The sequence below is a fragment of the Panthera pardus genome, unplaced genomic scaffold (genome assembly GCF_024362965.1).
Source record: "Panthera pardus isolate Hobbes unplaced genomic scaffold, ASM2436296v1 HiC_scaffold_18, whole genome shotgun sequence".
Lineage (NCBI taxonomy): Eukaryota > Metazoa > Chordata > Mammalia > Carnivora > Felidae > Panthera > Panthera pardus.
Genome location: NW_026526743.1, coordinates 12,675,210 through 12,687,177, shown reverse-complemented (window position 1 = coordinate 12,687,177; position 11,968 = coordinate 12,675,210). Strand labels below are relative to the sequence as shown.

Below are 11,968 nucleotides of genomic sequence, written 5' to 3'. Positions count from 1 at the left end.
GTACAAAATATACACAGACGTGCCGAAGCACTCTAACATTCACAGACATTCACATCTGTACTCCAGATATATATCCAAGCACCCTAAACCTTGCTGGGAACACAGACACATCCAGACCCACAAAATCAGCCTTTTATATATACACGTAAACATGTGCTCTGTTCACGCAGAGATGTAGACACCTTCTCCCACAGGGATGCCACACACAAACGTCCCCACCCTCTGCCGACGGTTCCAAAACAAACAGAGTTCAACACAGGCACACACAGCCCCGTGTGTACACAGGGAAACAGGCTTGGGCACACAAACTACATCACTGTAGAGGTGCGCATACGCTGATGTGCCCAGAAATACACACACACACACACACACACACACGCACAGGTTGCTCTCCAGCCTGCTCATCTTCCTTTCTCCCTAGGCCCCCCTGCAAACACGTCTCTGACCACGGACGGGGTCACTGTCTGTGTCACCTGCTCAGGACTCAATACTTGTGACGCTGTCCTCTGCCCAGCAGATCGGAACTACTGCCTTCAGACAGCAGGCATCCTAGGTGAGTGTCCCCGGAGACAGGATTGAGTGGGGGTGGCAGAAACGAGGCTCACCAAGATCTCTCCTTGCCCTCCGTGTTCGCCGCCCTGACTCCGGCCCTGGCGGCCTTTTCCTGGTGGTGGAGGACAGAGGCTGGTTGCAGCAGAGTATGTGAATTTAAGATGTGATGTCACACAGGGGGGGCCTGGGTGGCTCAGTGGGTTAAGCGTCCGACTTCAGCTCAGGTCATGATCTCACGCTCCGTGAGTTCGAGCCCTGTGTCAGGCTCTGGGCTTCCAGCTCAGAACCTGGAGACTGCTTTGGATTCTGTGTCTCTGTCTCTCTCTGTCTCTTCCCTGCTCATCCTCTGTCCCTGTCTCTCTGTCTCAAAAATAAATAAACATTAATACAAATTTTTAAGTAAATAAAAGGTTAAAAAAAAAGGATGTGATGCCACATTTGTTATAGGTACTTATTGCTGAATAACAAATCAGCTTCAGATGGAGTGGCTTAACGAGACACAAAAGGACAAATACAGTATGACTCCTCTTATAAGGGACACCCTAGAGTAGTCAAAATAACAGAATGGTGCTAGTTTTTAGTATTGCAAAATGAAAGCGTTCTAGAGACCTGTTACCTAACAATGTAAATATAGTTAATACCACTCACAGTACATTTACAAATGCCTAGGAGGGTACATTTTTTATTATGTGGGGTTTTTTTTTGGGGGGGGTGGGGAGGGCGCAATGAAAAAAAACGCGTTGTGGCTAAAAAAACCCCATGATTTATTACTTCTCACTATTCTGTGGGTTCACGAGGCCCAGCTGGGCAGGTCTCCTCCTCCAAGGGGTGAGGTTCCCCCTGTGGCTGCATTCCGCTGGGAACCCGGCTGGGGCTGGAATGTTCAGTACGACCTCCTGCTTTCCGGGGCCTCTGTCCGTGTGGTCTATCATCAGTCAGTAGCCTTGCTGAGCCGCTTTCCAATATGGTGGCTGGCTTCCGAGAAGGAAGAGGTAGAAGCCACGGGCTTCGTAAGAGAGGAGCTCAGAACTGACACAGTGTCGCTCCTGCCACGGGTCTATTGATCAGAGCAAGTCGCAAGGCCAGCTCCGGGTTAAGGGGTGAGGAAACGGATTCCACCTCTTGATGTGGGAGTGGTAAGTGAAGATACAGAGATGCATGTGGGGTGGGAGAGACCGTTGCAGCCATCTTGGTTTCTACGTCAAGATTCTGGGCAAGGAGCCTGCTAAGGCCCCTGTCCGTCTGCCCCATAAAGGGAAAAACTAGACCCTTCGGTCATTGGGAAGGGGCGTTGAACTGGAAACCTGCTTTTCTCTGTCTTTTAGCTACGTAACTGGGGTTGGTAAGGGTAGTGTACCACGTGAACAGTTCCAGGATCCTTGAGAACTTTCTGGCTAAGCCCGCGAGGTTCTCATAGACAGGTTGGGAGACATCACAGGTACAGAGACGTCCTGATCATTGGAGCCCTCACTGGACAAGGCGGAGGAAGGAAGGCTTTTGAGCCGTGTGTCTTGATGACCGGTGACAGGCTTTGAGCGTATTAGGGCGGACCGTCAGGCGAAGTGAATGCCAACAATGGCACCCAGAGGGATTTGGGAGCTTCCAGTGAGGGCGTGGCTTATGGTGGCCTTTCCCGTAAGCCTGCCCCCCACATCTCTCAGCCTTAGGGAAAGGTGACTCTGTCGTCTGGAGAAGCGGCTCCTGTGTGGCCCTCAGGGACTGCCTATTTGGCAGCTCGGTCTCTGCCTTCACCTCCAGCGTGGACTTTGGCTTCCAGATCAACTCCACCTGTTGCCAAGGCAACTGCCAAGCACTCACTCCTCCCGGTATGCCGCCGCCACCGGAAAGCAGTCAGGGGGTGGCCACGGAAGTGGTGGGGTGCTCTGGAGGAGAGTTTGTCCTGAGTCGAGGAAGGCAGGCAGGCGGGAGCCCCCCCCCCCCCCCCCCCCCCCGCCCCACCGCCCAGTTCCGCAGCCGGGCTGCTTGAAGTCACCCTGACCCCAGCTAGTTGGGCAAATGTCAATAAGGTCATTCCCCTGCGGGAGAGCCTAAGTGCACAGAGGCTCCTGGAGGTCCTGAGAGGTCCTGACTGTCAGCCTCCCCTTTACAGAAGGGGTGCCAGCCTCACACCCCCTGAGCGGGTTCCTGTGTCCTACATGTCCTAACGGCCACCCGGGGCCCTGCAATTCCTCCTTCTACGTGCAGTGTCCCGTCGGGGAGACTGAGTGTGTCCAGCTGGACCTGCTGTCTACAGAAGGTAATATACACGTGTGTACGTGCATGCGTGTGCCCGTGAGTAAGCCTGAGTGCACAGGTTTTGGATTCGGGCATTGCTTGGGTTTGGGGTCTCTAACTTATAAGACTGCTGTGGGAATTAGGGGCACCTGGGTGGCTCGGCTCATGCTCTCACGGCTCAGCTCGTGGGTGGGAGCCCCGCCTCGGGCTCGCTGCTGGCAGCGGGAACCTGCTTGGGATCCTCCGGGCCGCACGTACGAGCTCTCTCTCTCAAAAATAAATAAACTTTTAAAGAAGACTGTTGTGGGAATTAGATAAGATAATCCATGAGACTTCTGGATGAGTGCTGTCCAAAAGGAATACGGGGTAAGCCACGTGTAGCATTTAAATTTTCCGAGTAGCCACATTAAAAAGTAGCGAGTTGGAGATGACATTAATTTGGTAATATTTTTTGTGTATACCCCACGTATTCAACAGCTGTCATTGCAACACGCGATGCGATCGATGTAAGAAATTATAAATGAAACAGGTTACATTCTTTTTTTTTTTTTTTTTTGGCTACTAAGCCTTTGGAATCTGGTGTGGATTTTATATTCACAGCACGTTTCGGTTCAAACCGGCCACATGTCTAGCGCTCAACAGCCATATGGGGCTAGTGGCTACTGGATTGAAAATTCGAGATCTTAAGCGCTATATACGGCATTTCAGTGAATCTAAGACCATCATGGCTCTCTGTGAGGAAATATACTCCAGTTCAGGGCACCCTGAGACAAAATACAGACTGTGCTGGGAGGCTAACGTGTCACTCACGCACTGAACCGTGAGCTCATGACCTGAGCCGAAGTCCCATGCTCAACCCACCGAGCCACCCGGGCGCCCCTCCAGACATTTCTTTAAAAGAGGAAGACTTAATGGGGCCCCTGGGGGGCTCAGTCAGTTGAGCGGACCGTTGATTTCCGCTCAGGTCATGATCTCACAGTTTGTGGGTTCCAGCCCTGCATCTGGCTCTGTGCTGACAGTGCAGAGCCTGCTTGGGACTCTCTCTCTTCCTCTCTCTCTCTCTCTGCCTGCATGCCCACTCGCTCTCTCTCTCTCTTTCTCTCTCAAAATAAATAAATAAACTTAAGATAATTTTTAAAAATGAAAAAAAAAAAAAAAAAAAAAAGAATAACAATGAAAGGCACAGCCCTGACCAGACCCCAGGTTGAGGATCCCAACATTTCCGGTGAGTTTTCCCCAAAGACATGGATCCGAGGGTCTGTCATCCCTCAGGGCTGGCCCGCTGCCATGTGTCCTGTCGGACGTGACAGTCTGGTCTTTTAGGAAACCCTGGCGACGCAGGCAGATCCCACGGGGCTGGAGGGAGTTGCCGGGAAGTGGGCTTATTCTGGGAGCCCGGAAGCCCGGGCGCGGGGACGGGAGGGGGGTGGCCGGGGTGGCTCGCGGTGGCAGGCGCACGTGGGCACGGAGGACACCTGCCGGCTCATCCTCACCTGCGTCCTCACCCGCGTCCCCGCAGGCAGCCAGAACGTGACCCTGCGCGGCTGCGGCTCCCAAAACCTGTGCGGGGTCCCCGACGCCACCGCCAAGGCGCTGCTGACGTTCCCCGGCCACCGGCTGGCCCACCAGCCCCACTGCAGCACCAGCCGGCGCGCCATCCTGGAATCCGAGTGCCCCTCTGGCGCGCCGCCTGGCCTCCGCCTCGCCCGGTCCGTGCTGCTGGTGGCCCTGGGCTTCCTGGCCCTCTCCTGAGCAGTCCCGCCTCCACCCTAACCCTCCACCACCCTCGCCCCGCAGCCGCTCAACCCCGCTTGCTTCCCACCTCGCTAGAGGGTGCCCTGGCTCTCCTCCCCTTCCCCGTTTCTAGGCCTGGAAGCTTCTGGTGAGAAAAGTCAGAAGGACTGAGCCTCCTCCCTCAGACTAAGGGCTTCCCCAGGGCAAGTCCTCTTTCTTAACACCAGGTCCCAAAGGATGTAGCTCCTCCCTCCTACTAGGCTGTACTTCTCAGACCTCAGACTAGAGAGGCCTCCGCGGACACACAATCTTCATATGGGGGGGGGGGGGGCAAAGACTAAGCCTCTTTCCTCAAACTAGGGGGTCTCCAACACCTGGCCATTCCCTTAGACTAGGGCTGTGTCTGTTTTCCTGAACATTGGGAAACAGCCCCTTCTGTCTTCCTCTTTAGGGTTTAGCAAAGTCCTGGGCAGCCAAGATGGGGCTTCAGGACCAAATACACCCCTTCCCAGGCTTGTAGAGCAGCCCATTCTATCCCCACCAGGGGCCCTCTTCTATCTGGGTTCAGCCTCCCCTCTGTAACCAAATCTGAATGAACCGCATCCCACAATACCAAGTGGCTTGGGTTTCCTTCTTCTGACTTCCGAAGCCTCAAACAGGGCCTTGATGTGGTCTACTCTCTCTCCTCTGGGGATTCTGGGACCTGAGGGGACCTGCAGATGACCGTGTCTAGCAGCCAAGGTGGGCGTGAGAGCAAATGCTCAGTCTGGAGTGAGTGTTTTTATTTTATTTTATTTTATTTTATTTTATTTTATTTTATTTTTTATTTTACATCTTATCTAAATGTAATCTGGAGTAGGACCTGAGAATCTGCATTTCTTTCTTTTTTAATGTTTCTTTCTTTTTGAGAGAGAGAGTGTGAGTAGAGGAGGAGCAGAGAGAGAAGGAGACACAGAATCCGAAGCAGGCTCCAGGCTCTGGGCTGTCAGCCCAGAGTCCAACTCGGGGCTTGAACTTGTGAACTGCAAGGTCATGACCTGAGCAGAAGTGGGAGGCTTAACTCACTGAGCCCCCCCAGGTGCCCCGTGAGTGTCATTTTAGAGCAAGCATTGGACCCAAAGGATTTAGCTGTGAGGTGAAGATGGGGGTGGGGGGAGGGCAGGAACCATTTGCTTTTGGCTGAACGTAATACAAAGTCCAACAAAAAGAACCGAAAGCATTCGCACGGCATGAATTGGACAAATATTTATTGATCACAGGCGATACACATCAAGCCCAGTTCTAGACACTGAGGGTGCATAGTAAAGAAAGCTCTCTGCTCTCAGGAGGGTTTATGTTTCAGTGGCAGAGACAGATAATAAACACAGTGCAGGGAAGAGAAATGGGAGGGCTGTAGAAGGGGTGTGGTTTTGTTTGTTTGTTTGTTTTTCGAGAGGTCTCAGGAAGGCGACATCTGAGCAGAGGGCCATGCGGATGTGTGGGGTGTGGAGGGGGGCACCCCAGGCAGAGGGAGCTGTAAGGGCAGAGGCCCCGAGGAAGGAGCACTAAGGAATACCTAATACACAACTGAACAGAGAGAATGGAGGTAGGGGTACCCAGGGGTCATTCATTCCACAGGTCAGAGGAGCCACTGAAGACCCATCTTGGTGCCCTGCCGCCCTCAGTATGTGGGTGTCTGCACGATGATGGCTGTAGCTGCGGCATCGTGCCCTCATGCAACCATATCCAAAGCTGGAAGAGGTGGCCTCCATTCTTGTCTTCCCAGAAACCCCGTCCCCTGGCAGACTTTCCCCGTGTCCGTTGTCCAGAACGGAGCCAGCCAATCCCTGTCAAGATGATGGCGATCCCAGTTGCCTTTGTCTAATCAAGATTCAGTCTCTGAGGTTGACAGAGCCCCCAGCCCCCTCATTAGGTACATGGCTGTCCCCAGATTCTGCACAAACTAGGGTTCTGTGAGCAAAGAAGAATCGGGGGATAGATGAACAGGGGCCAGCCAGGAAAAGAAAAGCAACCTAGGTGTTTCAACAGGGGTTCAATAAGGGGGGTTGAGTACATAATGCTGGAAGGACCAGGAGAGCAAAAGAGGGAAGGAAGGGGAGCTGGAGAGCAGTGAGGAAGAAAGGAAGATATTCCAGGCACAAATCACTCCAACACCAACCGGCAGAAAACAACTCAGGAGTAGGAATTTGGGGATGGCCTGTGTCTGCCGCATGATGTGCATTGGCTGGGGTGGTTTGAGGCCGTCTGGAGGCGCATCCACTCACAACTTTGACGGTTGATGCGGGCTGCTGGCTGAGACCTTTGGGGGGCTATATATAGCTGGACACCTCCAGGGGGCTTCACTGCATGGCTTGGACTTGCTCACAACATGCGGTCTTGGCTTGTGGGAGGTAGAATTCTAAGCCCCCCCCCCCGCCCCCACCAATTTCCACCCTAATCCCTGGGACCGTGAAGGTGATGAGATTCAACACGTGTGACAATATGTGATATGCCAAAAGGGATTTGCAGATGTAATTAGATTTGCAGATGAGTTGATTTTGAGATCATCAAAGAGGTGATGGGGGGGTGGTGCTTCATCTACTCACATAAGCCCTTGAAAAGCAGAGAGTTTTCGCTGGCTGGTAGCAGAAGTCAGATTTGAAGCATGAAAAGGATGATGTGGCATTGCTGGTTTAAAGTTGGAGGGGGTTATGTGGAAAGGACCCAGGAGCAGCCCCCAGGGGCCAAGAGTGACCCCCAGCCGAGAGCCAGCAAGAACATGGGGACCTCGGTCCTACGAACGCAAGGAACTGGATTCTGCCAAGAACCGAGTGAGCCCGAAAGAGGAGCCCAAGCCCTAGATAAGAGCCCAGCCCAGCCAAGACCTTGCTTTCAGCCTTGCGAGGTCCTAAGCAGAGAACCCAGCTGAGCCCACCCCTACTTTTGACCTCCAGAACTGTGAGATTCTTAACGGGCACTATTTTAAGTGGATCAATCTGGGGTGATTTGTTACTCAGCCATAGATGCCCCTGGGTGAGCATCCCAAGAGAGAGAAACCGTGCTGCCCACTATGACCTAGGCTCCGAGGTCGAAAAGCACCCCTTCTGCTATGCTGTATTCGTCCAGATTCAAGGGAAGAGGAGACAGCGTCCACTCTTGATGGCGAGTGACAGTCACAAGGTTCCACGGCAAGTGACAGTCACAAGGTTCTGAAAGAGCATATAGATACTGGCGTGGTCTTTTTTTTTTTTTTTTTTTTTTGAGAATTGCAATTTCCATAGGAAGCGCCCCAGAGACTAGCAAATGCAGGAAGCAGCTCCCACGTCCAGGGCTGGGGAAGCCAAAGGGAGCAGGTGGTCTTAGCACAAGTGAGGAGCCTCCTTGCTGCTGTACTGCGGGCGGCTTGTCCCGGAACCACGGATGGGGGGGGGGTGCTGTGTGGCCAGGGCTGGGGCCACACAGGAGGCATCACAGCCAGATCCATGGATGCTGCCAGAAGCAGGGGTGGGGGAAGGCCCGTTTTACCCCCTGACCTGGAGTGCTTCCTGTTTGCAGAAGTCAGGTGGCAAAGGAGCCTGGGAAATGTAGTTTTCAAACTGCCAGCCTCAGCATTACAGGGCAGAGAGGGGTGGACACTGAGGGACGCTAAGGGGCCACAGGCAAATAACAATGACGTTGGGCAGGTCCGTTCCTCTGTCTCAGCCCCAGTTTCCTCATCTGTAAAATGGGAGTAGTCATTGCTCCTGGAAAAGGGAATGTCTACAGATAGTACTTAGCAGATAATAAGCGTTCAGCGAATGGGAGTTGTTAAAATGCTGCTTAGCTTAGCTTAGGCTGCCGTAACCAAACACCACAGACTCGGCGGCTTACACGACACACATTTGCTCACAGTTCTGGAGGGCAGGGGCTCAGTGTGGTTGGGCTTCGGTGAGGCCCCCTCCTCCTGGTTTCCAGACCGACCCTTTTCTCACTTTGTCCTCGCATGGCAGAGACAGGGAGCCCGTTCTGGTCTTTCCTCCTCTCCTGCAAGGACACTAATTATCTCCGAGGCTCCACTTCCAAATACCATCACATCGTGGGGCTAGGGCGTCACCATATGAATTTGGGTGGCGGAGGGGCGGGGACACAAACATTCAGTGGCTAACAGTGTTGGGAGGAAAAAGGAAGTACTGTTTGTAGTGAGACCATGTTGGGTGTTTCATATCATTTATCTTATTTAATACCCTATGATGTAGGCATTATAGACGGTCATTCTGCAGATGAGGGACAGAGACCTCTGAGTCTCCAACCTCCAGGTCACGCATCAAGAAGCTGGACTCATCTGTGGCTACTGACTCATGATTCCCGTGGACTGAAGTGTCACCAGGCCCAGTGTTGCAGGATGGGGACGTCCTTGTAGGGACTCTGAAGTTGAGGGCAGAAGCAGCATCATGAGTCGGTTCCGGGCGGAAGCTTGAGTAAGAGCCTGTTCTGTCCGCCATGATGTCTGCAAGGTGCCAGACAGGATCCATCAACCCTACCCGCAGGTGACATGCCGCGAGAACGGGAAGTAAACTGTGGTGCTGTCGCAAGCCACCAAGAGGTCGGGCTGTTTGTTGCTGTGGCATCATCTGGCCCATTCTGATTAGTATAGAGATCACAAAGGGAACTGAAGGCCCCACGTGGGGCCAGAGTTCCCACGTCTAGGGAACCCAAACCGCTGCCCTAGATGGGGTAGTGGTTAAGATCTCTGGACTCAGACCCGGGTTCATAGGGTAACTTTGCAAGTTCTCTGTGGTGCGACCTTGGAAAAGTCTCGTAACCTCTCTGAGCTTCATGTTCCCATTTGGCATAGGGAGATATTAGTAGGTTGACCTCCCGGGGTGCCTGGATGGCTAAGTCACTTAAGCTTCTGACTCTTGGTTTCGGCTTAGGTCATGATCTCATGAATCGTGGGTTCGAGCCCCACGTGGGGCTCCTAGCCTGCTTGGGATTCTCTTTCTCTCTCTCTCTGCCTCTCCCCCATTCATTCTCTCTCTCTCTCTCTCTCTCTCTCAAATGAATAAATAGGTGCAACTGGGTGACTCAGTTGGTTAAGCTTCCCACTTCGGCTCAGGTCATGATCTCACAGTTTGTGGGTTCAAGCCCCACATCGGTCTCTGTGCCAACAGCTCAGAGCCTGGAGCCTGCTTCAGATTCTATGTCTTTCTCTCTCTCTGCCCCTCCCCCACTCATGCCCTGTCTCTCTCTCTCTCTCTCTCTCTCTCTCTCTCTCAAAAATAAATAAACACACAAAAAATCAAAATGAATAAATAAACTTAAAAAGAAATAGTTTGACCTCCCATTGTCATAAGGTGTGCAAAGCATAAGGCTTGGCATGTCCTAAACTTTCAAAAGCTGGAAGCAGTCGTCTCCTAGGGTGTTAATCATCATGACAGCTGTCCTATTATTTACCCATATTGTGTAAAAGAGGAAACTGAGGCTCGCAGGAGAAAGGAAGGACGGCTAGTAAGTGGCAGCTGTGGGATTTTAACCCACATCTGCCTGACTCTAGAGGATGAACTTTCCCCCCGTTAAACACTGGGGAAACACCAACACACACACAAAAATAGAGGAAATAGTATAATGAACCTTCAAGTATCTACCCCCCTGCCTCCACAGCCCCTGTGTCAAAAATTATCCACATTCTGCCAATTATCTCTTCTTTCCCTTCCTCTTCCTCCTTCCCTCCCTCCCTCCTCTCCTCCATATCTTCCTTTCCTCCTCTTCCCTCCATCTGTCTTCTCTTCTTCCCCCCCTTCCTTCCTCCTCCCCCCCTCCTCCCTTCCTTCTGCTTTGTGCTGAGTAGTTCTAAAACAAATCCCAGACATCACATTTCACCCAGAAATACTTCAGCGGGCCTCAGAGCCTGCACGCATAACCTCTGCAATATGTGTCCTTCCTGGGAGAGAGAATGGACTAGAATAGAGCAGCCGAGAGCTTCCCTGACCTGCCTCCATCCATTAGCAAAGGACCCCGGAATGTCCTCGGCCTCCAGGGGAGATCCCCCCCTCGCCCCCGCGGGGCTGTGGTATTCTTCTCAAGTCCTCACAGAAAAATCATATCAGAAGTGCCTCCTTCCATGCGCAGACGAGAGTCACAGCAAAGAGAGAGACGGCGGTCAAGAGTGTGGACTCCGGTACCAGTCTGTCCGGGTTCAAACACCGGCTTTGCCGGCTACTAGTTTTGTGACCTTGGGTGACGACCATACGTGCACAGAAGTCAGAGTTCAATACGAGTAAATAATAGCCTTTAAAAAAATGAGTATTTATTTTGAGAGGGGGCGGGAGGGGCAGAGAGAGAGAGAATCCCAAGCAGGCTTGCAGGGTCAGCACAGAGCCCGGCCTGGGGCTTGAACTCGTGAAACTGTGAGATCATGACCTAAGCCAAAACCAAGAGTCAGATGCTTAACCGACTGAGCCATCCAGCCACCCCTCCCTCCCGTGTCAAAAAACCCCCTTATATACCACAATACACATGTACGTGTGTGTATGTATGTACACATACACTGATATCTGATATCAACGTGTGCATATGTATGTATTTATATGTATTTATTTATACAATGTCTATATGGGGAATATTTGACTTTGGGGAATAACAGAAGGAGCTCCGTGAGGCTCTCACCATGAAATCCCGGGGAAGGGGGAGGTCTGTGGGGAGAGTCTACGGGGAAGAAAGGGGGAGAACAGAGAAAAGGAAAAGGGAAAAAATTCAAAGCGTGGACATTTGTAGCAAAATTACAGGTGTCATGTTCTGGGACGCCGGGGTGGCTCAGTCGGTTAAGTGTCTAACTTCGGCTCAGGTCATGGTCTCATGGTTTGTGAGTTCGGTTTGTGAGTTCGAGCCCCGCGTCGGGGGCTGAGCTGTCGGCACAGAGCCTGGAGCCCGCTTCGGAGTCTGTGTCTCCCTCTCTCTCCATCCTCCACCACTCATGCTCTGTCTCTCTCAAAGATAAATAAACATTAAAAAAAAAAATTTTTTTAAAGGGAAAAGCAAGTACCGTGTTCAAGGTAGCGCTTGTCTCAGGAGAGGAAAGAGGAGTGAAAGGTGTGTGGTCAGGGAAGGGGCTGCTGGGGATTGTAGCTGTTTTGATGCTTTTTGTCCACTGAGCGCTAAGAGCTGCTCCTTATACTCTATTTGTTTTTGTATGTTCTAAGTAATTTGTAACACATTAAAAAAACTTGAATAATATACTCACATTGGTGCCCGTAGAGGAAATCAGGAATGTACAATAGAATTAAACTCTCGGCCTGGCTAGCCACCCCTCCCCCACCCCCACCCACCCTCCCCACCGACTCCAGGGTCATGGTCATCAGATAAGCATTTCCTGAGCACCTCTGTAGGCTCCCAGTTCAGCCGAGGTGGGTCATATCCTGGCCCCATCCCCTGGGCCTCCAATCTCACAGAAACATCATCTTCCTTCCTCGCCCCCCCCGCCTCTGCCTCC

At 52.2% G+C, this 11,968-nt stretch overlaps 1 long non-coding RNA gene across 1 annotated transcript; it reads left to right on the top strand.

Annotated features, from left to right (window-relative positions):
• Positions 1-2,225: 2,225 nt before the first annotated feature.
• On the top strand, positions 2,226-4,808 carry LOC109257937 (uncharacterized). Its single transcript, XR_002076144.2, has 3 exons — positions 2,226-2,378; positions 2,663-2,809; positions 4,307-4,808. It is a non-coding gene; the product is annotated as an uncharacterized LOC109257937 (long non-coding RNA).
• The last annotated feature ends 7,160 nt before the right edge of the window (positions 4,809-11,968 follow it).